General features: G+C 38.7%; 1 long non-coding RNA gene across 4 annotated transcripts in view; it reads right to left on the bottom strand.

The window, feature by feature from the left end:
• The window catches only part of LOC128422840 (uncharacterized), a 48,427-nt gene extending 44,749 nt beyond the window's left edge, over positions 1-3,678 (bottom strand). For 2 of the 4 annotated variants that reach the window (XR_008332605.1, XR_008332604.1), the window contains exon 1: positions 2,882-3,673. This is a non-coding gene — a long non-coding RNA (uncharacterized LOC128422840). Of the gene's footprint in view, positions 1-2,881 lie in introns of all 4 variants that reach the window. The other 2 variants (XR_008332606.1, XR_008332603.1) reach the window with 2 other exon arrangements.
• Positions 3,679-9,040: the final 5,362 nt, after the last annotated feature.

Raw genomic sequence — 9,040 nt, forward strand, 5'->3', positions numbered from 1 at the left:
TATCAACTTGTCTCTGTGAAACGTTCAGGGGTGTCAGGTAAATGTTGCTCACTGTCAGTCATCTTCTTTGGCACTCAAAAGGATCAATAGATTAAAAATTGAAGCTAGTTGCTTGGGATATGAGTGTTTTATTTGTAAGGGAGAACTTAACAAACGTTCACTTTGCTTGACAAAAGTACGTCCTGGAAACTAGGAAAATTTCAAAAACTTGGAAGGCAGTGCCTGGTAGAAAAGACTTTGGAAAAGTTTCCTAGCTGAAACTATGTTCCGTGTCTTTATTTAAAGAAGACAAAGGGAGCATGTCTTGTCTTAACGCAGCTTGTTAGGAATTTTAGAAATGTCATGTTGTACCGTATTTGTTTTATTATAAAAGGTGCAGAAGCATCACATTGTAGTGGCTTCAGACAAGATTGTATTCTGCGGGTTTTCAGACAATTGTACAATCCTCCTATACCCTGGCAAAGTCAATAGGGGCAAGGCTTGACAGATTTAATATTGTGGAGGCATCTGAAATCTTGAAGTTTTGACACAGAAACAATATGTCAATATGCAGCAAGGTATTTTGTGGCCTATGACCTCAAAATATTGCTCTGTCCTCTCTACTTTTTAAGAAAAGAGTATTCATGTAGTCATATGCCTATCTATACATAATATCCCACTGCGGACAGAGGACTTTTTAACACTGCTATATAGACTTTAAAATATATTGATGAATACAATGTGGTTCATGTGCTTATTAAACAGAGGTTTGCTTCCCCACCCCCCACCCCATAAGGACACAGCTATACAACAAATATGTCATTTAGCCTCTGACAGATATTTAATTCCCAAGTCAAACGATGTATATATATTTTAATTTCCTAGCTATCCATGTCATGGCAATTAAGGGAGCATTTACAACGTAGCTCTACCTAGTACTAGTTTAAACGAAGTACATCAAACATGGAAAGCATGTTTCAGAAATTTCTATCTAAAAAGAGTGACACAGACAGCCTGCAAGATTAATGTAACTGTAAAATAAATCTTATTAGTACAAAGATTCCCCCCCCCCATGGCTGATTTATTCGAAGTAAATTACTGTATTCATTTACTCAGTTTGCGCGATTTATCTACTGTGATCAACACCAGTATGACATATATATTTTTGATATAATTTTTCTCCAGTGGCAACATTATAGGTTAACGTCTGTTGAAACGTTATTTCTATAGTTGAAAGGGACACCTGTAGTAATGTTAGCACACCGCAGCTATGTCACAATGTGCTGGAAAAGAGACTGCTCAGTGGCTGTTTCTCTGACCCTTCCTTCAGTTCATCAAATTAACTTTCTTAATAACGGAGAATTTTCACAGTGAAAATTTAAAGCAGCGCTAATGCAAAGGGCATCATGTTATTCAAATGATCATTTAGTATAGATTTTCACTTTTAGGAGACAGTCAACTAATAAGCCATTACAAGATATGACTCCGGCTTGTAAATGCAAACCAAACTTTATTTCCTTGTTGCTTTTGCAAAGGTGTTAAGAAATAATATCCAAGTCATTTAAAAGCTCACACCAGTGAAATTGCTGTCCAATTAAAGGAATGCTTTGCATTAGACACCAGGCATTACTGGTCATTTAAAAACAAACACATTGTTATTATCTCATATAGCGTTTTGAACAGAAATAGAGAACAGTTTCCAATTTGAGAATCTGTATTAAAAGGTGCTCTAGTCAGAGTGCTCATTAAATTACATCAATTGCCTAATGTGCATTAATGAAAAGTTTGGCTGACAGAAAATATTATGAAGTGGAAAAAGATATTTTTATCTAACATGCACAATTTGTTTCCTACATGCCACGCATTGATAAAAGAAATATGGCTCATTTCTCGGTTTATTCCTGATAGAAAATCCACTCCAGAATCCTTTACTTCTGCTGTTTTTTCAAAATCTAATTTTGCTCTGTTCTTCTTTCCCCCTCCCTCTTTCTCTGAACATGTTTTTTTGCCCAACTAATTTTTAATGGGCGATTGGTTCAAATCATACACAGATATACAAATCTCAAATTACTAATGGATAGAGAAGAGGTACAATTTTGACGTTTGGCATAAATCTTTCTTTTTTACACTTGCGTTATTCTATGTGTAGAAAACGTTCAGTTATCCAGTTTCAGAAATCCAAGACTAGCCTAAACACTTTTTTTTAAAAGCATAAAACTTTATCTGGACTTTTTCAACATGGTATATGTCAAGGAATCAAACTAAGTGATAAAAGCAGAAAAGGGAACCTCTGTATCACTGAATATTTATGTTGGCAAGAGCTAACAATTTTATAAAAGCAAAACAAACATGGAGACAGTTCATTTAGAAAGAAAGAAAGAAAGAAAGAAAGAAAGAAAGAAAGAAAGAAAGAGGCTTACATTCCTTGAAATCATATAAATCAGTATTGATATCTCTAACGCTTCAAGCTAGAAGATACAAATGCACTTTTAACCACAGACATTTGATGGCCCTGTGTCAAGGAAGTTTACTGTTGTCGCAACACCTAATCATCATAAAAATTTCCTGTGAAATAATTATCCCTAAAACAATCAAGACAATGTATTTCAATAAAAGAGAGGATCGATTTCACAACAAACACTTGATTTATCTGTATTGATTAGACAGGATCCAGTGTAATTTTAGTGAATTATGTCTGCCTTTCATTTCCCAGCAGAAATTTTTCTTGTGATGATCAAAAGACAGATCACAAACTACTACAAGATCTTTTGTGCGCTACCTACATAATATCAAGCTAATTACCTTTCAAAGAAACATTGATGTGCAAATGGACAAAGAATAATTTCTTCTTTATGCTTGGTACCTTGCTGCAAATTCATAGGACTGAGCTTACAGCACTTACCTAAGAGCCTGATGTCATCTTCTCAATTCATTAATACAGAAAACCAGGACTGCACTAAGAGTCGGTGTTAAAGGAACAAATCCAAGATGATCTTAGGAGAGAAGAATTAGAAAGATTAAGAAAGTAATATGATTTTTCTTCTTAAAGAGGAGTAATTTCAAGAGAATAGTTAACTCTGTAATGCCTGAAACTTTTTAAATAGCAAAAAAATGAAGACTGAGTGAATTAGACAGCTATAAAGACAATCCAGTGGTGCTGAATTTTTGATATCGTTGCTAGTACGTGATAACTGAGGGCTAATTGGAACTAAAAAGGCTAGTTATTTTGTCAGACCAAAGTGCATTAGTTCCAGTCAATGTCTTTCTTGTCTTGTGCATTTTTAATCTGCTACAACGGTGATAAAAAGTCTAACTTTATCTAATAACATCAGGAGAGAACAGATCATCTGGTCATTTTATATTACTCAAAGCATCACTAATGTAAAAGGTGTCTAATTGCTCATATTTTCATGCAGTGACCAATTAGTATGTTTACTGATATTAAGTATGCACGGTTGGGTATAAATCCACAGGCATCATCTGAATTATCATGAATGCAGCCTTTCATAACCTTTACAGAGGAAAACGACTGAAAACAAAGATTAAATACAATTATTTACTCAATACACCTTATTGTACTTCCAGGGGAAAGTAAGCCCCTTTTTCATATTCTTAGGGAATATGCATTTTCCCACACATTTAAATAATCTTCTTGCTGAATCAAGGAAATCACAATGGTTGTTAAAACCTCGTATGATAAAGGAGCTATGCCTTGGCATTTTATTATTTTGCCTCACATATTCCGATTAATGCATTTGCATTCAAGATGGATTTATTAGCTGTGATCTGCCATATATATATATATATATATATATATATATATATATATATATTCTGTATTCACCTCTCATTTATTTTTGGTGCCTCTGTAAGAATAGGATCCATTTTGTTTATGGGGTTAAGTACTAATATTAACTAATATTAATTAAGATCTCTTAACTAGGGCTAAGAACTAATATTGTAATAAAAAGAGACAGTCAGTCCCCAGAGTGGCTGTGGAAATCCAGCTAGATGGGCGGGGTATAAATAATTATTATTATTATTATTATTATTATTATTATTATTATTATTATTAACAGATCATGATGGGGGAAACAGAAGCTTCCAATTATCCTTTAAAAACCAAGCACATAATTTGGCCAAAGCGGCTGGGTTAAACCACAGAGCCTAAGACTTGCCGATCAGAAGGTCAGCGGTTCGAATCCCCGCAATGGGGTGAGCTCCCGCTGCTCGGTCCCTGCTCCTGCCCACATAGCAGTTTGAAAGCACGTCAAAGTGCAAGTAGATAAATAGGTACCACTACAGCGGGAAGGTAAACGGCGTTTCCGTGCACTGCTCTGGTTCGCCAGAAGCGGCTTAGTCATGCTGGCCACGACGCGGAAGCTGTACGCCAGCTTCCTCGGCCAATAAAGCGAGATGAGCGCCGCAACCCCAGAGTCGGCCACGACTGGACCTAATGGTCAGGGGTCCCTTTATCTTTTTAAACACATTTAACAAAGCAATCCAAACTCCCACTCCAACCAACCACCCAACTCCAACCAACCACTCCCACTCCAACCAACCACCCAACTCCCAACGAACTCCCCCTTCGCCCCTCCCAGAGCTGGTTTTATAGTCCCTCTGACTCCACCCCCCTGGGTCCTGATTGGGTAACCTGTTTAACTATTTCTCCTCCAGCACTCTCATATGTTAATAGCACAGCCCCAACTGAGCCAGGATGGAGAACTTAGCCCCAGAGTATCTCCAGCTTAGGTGGAATAAAGGACTTCATCCAGCGTAGCCCTGGCCAGGCTGGGCCACCATGAGGTAAGATGCAGCAACAACCTCAGGCGGCAGACTCCATGGGGCAGCAGATCCTGATATATATCATTATTCCTCCCCCCTTGTTCCTGTTGCAGATCATCCCTCGCCCCTTCTTCCCTGGTGGGGAAGATGCACCATTTAGTGCTACATCTTGGGCAACCAAAATGTCTTGGGCAGGCCCTGGTTCAGCCAGAGACACTGCCTAGTCCAAACTCTGCTTGTCCCAACTGCCCTTGGGTTTGGGTTGCTTCCCAAATCCCATTCATTTCAAGGAGACAAGTTTAAGCACGTGCTTAACTCTCCTAGCCGAATCGGTGGAACTCAAAATTGGCTGGTTCATTTCCTAAACGGTTCCCTCCCCACATTTGTGTATTATCAGCTTATTTTTTCATTGCTAACTAAAAAGATGTAAAGGCAGCCTTGGACAGCTGGGGGAAAAACATTGTTGACAACAGTGTTATGTTGTTCAGCTCTTTCTTTCTTCTTTTGGTCCAAAGAAAGAAGAAAACTGAATCTGAGCTTAAGAGGGAAGATTGTTTCCCTTCGTGTATCTTACTAGATAGCTCAGTTGGTTAGAACATGGTGCTGGTAATGCCAAGGTTGCAGGTTTGATCCTACAAATTCCTGCAATGCAGGGGGTTGGACTAGATGATCGTCAGGATCCCTTCCAACTTTACAATTCTATCATTCCACCTTCTCCAGAGACTGAAAATACAACCCATTGTCTGTGCACAATAATATAGTTCTATTCATACATGACAACCCACTGTATGCATAAGAAGCTGCTACAGGATTCAAGCTATGGAGCTAAACCAGGCATGGCCAAACCTGGACCTCCAGATGTTTTGGGACTACAACTCCCATCATCCCTAGCTAACAGGACCAGTGGTCAGGGATGATGGGAATTGTAGTCCCAAAACAGCTGGAGGGCCAAGTTTGGCCATGCCTGAGTCACAGAACTGGTTGCACAACTAGATCCCACTAGATTCCAAAACTGCAGAAAGAGACTAAAAATAAATAAATGTTGCTTTGCTCATGGTAGTTCCCCTCCCCGCTGTGTTGGGAGGAGTCTTCAATTCAGTAGTTACCAGCTCCTAATTCCAGTTTTTGGAAAAGAGCTCCAACCATTAAGGACTCAGGGTCCAAATGTTTTCCCAGCTTAAGCTGATTGCTGCGTGCGCGCGCACACACACACACAAACACTTAAATGCTATTTTGTTTCAGAAACTTATTCTACACATAAGTATGTGATTTAAACTATTATATTATGAAAGGCTGCCTTATAAATACACAGTCCTAGTCTGTGCTTTTTTTCTAAAAAAAAAAAAAGGTCAGGGGTACTCTCATTTTGACTCAAGAAAATCACCATTTTATTGTTCAAATCAGGAAAAATAAATACAGAAAATGGACATTCACAAAATGTTTAGGGGTCTGCGTACCCTAGCATACCCCAAGAAAAAAAGCACTGGTCCTAGTCACTTGTGAGCCTCACTGACACTAGTGGATTTAGCAGTGTATTATCAGTGGTAAGACTGCACCCCAAAAACAGTACATTTAAAAGAAAAGACAGTAGAGATCCTTCTAATGTGTTCTGCCCCATTGCCTTTCATATTGGCTGCTTACCTGGCCACCTTGGGAGCGACGCCGGGGCTATGCGGCCAGCTGTAGGGATTGGAAAGAAAATCAAGATCCTGGGTGGCTTTAATGACAAAATAATATTGTCTAGGAAAGGGCTATTATTATGGTAGCTAGAACAAACCTCATACACATGACCTCTTCAAAACAGATTTGTGTACTTTTTTTCCTTTTTTTAAGTTGCTTCTTCCTAAACTAAAATAAAAAGCAGCCACAGATTACTGCTACTTTCTCAAGTTCACTTAAAAGTACAATATATAAGCTTTGTTTTATATAATTAGATTAAAATTGAATCATTACAAGATTTGCATTTTTGTTGCCAAGACTGAAACCTTTTTCTGAAATAGTCAAAGAAGGAAACCAAGCTTTTATCTAGAAAGGGAGTTCTTGAATTTTAATAAACCAATAACAATGTTATTGTTGGACAGGTAATAATTGTCTCCATATAAACTGAAAAATATTGTTTGGGGTGATTAATATACAAAGCTGCATTATGCATTTGGGAGTGTTGATGCATAATTTTTAGTTCTAATGTTATTATGTAATTGAGAGAACATGTTCATTTGCTCTAATAACTACTAAGATGCACTTAATAAAATGAAATGTAATAATACTTGTAATTTAATCTATTCATGGAAGTAATTTTAAAAGTCTACTATTCTCCTTAATGTAGATAACATTCATAATTTATAAAGTGTTGTGATGCCGAATTGACAATGCCATTGTTTTTTCCACTCTGAGATGATTCTGCAGCCTTCATTATCTGCATACCAACCTCAGGATTATCAAGGGCAAACAAAAGATAATTAACACCAGAAATAGGCAAATGCAGAAGCTACTGACTGAGGTTTTTCATTTAATGCAATACCTCAGAAAACCTGGGAAATGGAGTAACTGTTAAAAACCATTTTCCCCAATGCAGAAAAACACTTTTTATGCATATTTAAGTTTGTAGACTTAAAATGATATTTTGGTTCTAAAGATTATTTCTCAAAAGACTAATTGCTATAATCTCTACTTACCACCCGCATTATGCCAGTAGAAAAAAGAAAGTATTATTCAAAATAGTGAATTTCAATGCTTTATACTGGACTATTGTCTACAGTAGCAGACTCATAGTAAGGACACCTGTGCTCTATATATTTACACATTTGCCTCCTGACTTTTGAAATTATATTTGTTTTTGGGTGCCTCATCTTCCATGAGGACAAACAGGCCGAACAGAAGAACCTGTAAAGAGTGGTGAGTTCTTGAGTTAAAGCTTATACAGTGGTACCTCGGGTTAAGTACTTAATTCGTTCCGGAGGTCTGTTCTTAACCTGAAACTGTTCTTAACCTGAAGCACCACTTTAGCTAATGGGGCCTCCTGCTGCCGCTGCGCCACTGGAGCACGATTTCTGTTCTCATCCTGAAGCAAAGTTCTTAACCTGAAGCACTATTTCTGGGTTAGCGAAATCTGTAAGCTGAAGCGTATGTAACCTGAAGCGTATGTATCCCAAGGTACCACTGTATGAGTGCATGTGGGGGAGTTTTCTCATCTATTGGCACTAAGCAATAAAATAAAAAACGTAAACATAGAAATTCTAAATCTTATTAATTTATTTGGGGAGAAAATATAAATAAAAACTTGACAGAACTTAGTTCCTCAGTTATGGGCTATGACCTAGAAAGCCTCATGCAGTAATTGGAACAAGGATAAAGATTTGGAAGCGCTTTGTGCTTTACACCATCCTCAATTGCAACTTGACTAATACAGGTAGTATTACCTGTATTTCACATGGGGGTTCCATTCCCGGCCCTCTGAAGAGCCTCGTCCCATGTCGTCCCACCCTCTTCCAGGTCCCAAAAGGACTTACACGTCACAATTGCGTGTCAACTGTACTCGCTTGCATGAGTAATTCCTTATTGTAGTACCTTGTTCACTCCTGCTCTGGACTGCATTATATCGCTTGAGCTGCTCTGGATAGAGAATTGCAAGTTGTCTTGGATGGCATTTCACTCCCCATAAAATACAAGGTTCACCTCTTTGGAGTACTTCTGGATTTGGCACAAACTAGTTAGGGACGCGGGTGGCGCTGTGGGTTAAACCACAGAGCCTAGGAATTGCCGATAAGAAGGTGGGCGGTTCGAATACCAGCGACGGGGTGAGCTCCCATTGCTCGGTCCCTGCTCCTGCCAACCTAGCAGTTCAAAAGCACATCAAAGTGCAAGTAGATAAATAGATACCGCTCCAGCGGGAAGGTAAACGGCGTTTCCGTGTGCTGCTCTGGTCCGCCAGAAGCGGCTTAGTCAGCTGTACGCCGGATCCCTCGGCCAGTAAAGCAAGGTGAGTGCCACAACCTAATAATAATAATAATAATAATAATAATAATAATAATAATATATTATTTATACCCCGCCCATCTGGCTGGGCCTCCCCAGCCACTCTGGGCGGCTTCCATAGAAACCAAAAATACAGTAAAATATCACACGTTAAAAACTTCCCTGAACAGGGCTGCCTTAAGATGTCTTCTGAATGTCAGGTAGTTGTTTATCGCTTTGACATCTGCTAGAAGGGCGTTCCACAGGGCGGGCGCCACTACCGAGAAGGCCCTCTGCCTGGTTCCCTGTAGCTTTGCTTCTC

The sequence above is a fragment of the Podarcis raffonei genome, chromosome 10 (genome assembly GCF_027172205.1).
Source record: "Podarcis raffonei isolate rPodRaf1 chromosome 10, rPodRaf1.pri, whole genome shotgun sequence".
Classification (NCBI taxonomy): Eukaryota; Metazoa; Chordata; class Lepidosauria; order Squamata; family Lacertidae; genus Podarcis; species Podarcis raffonei.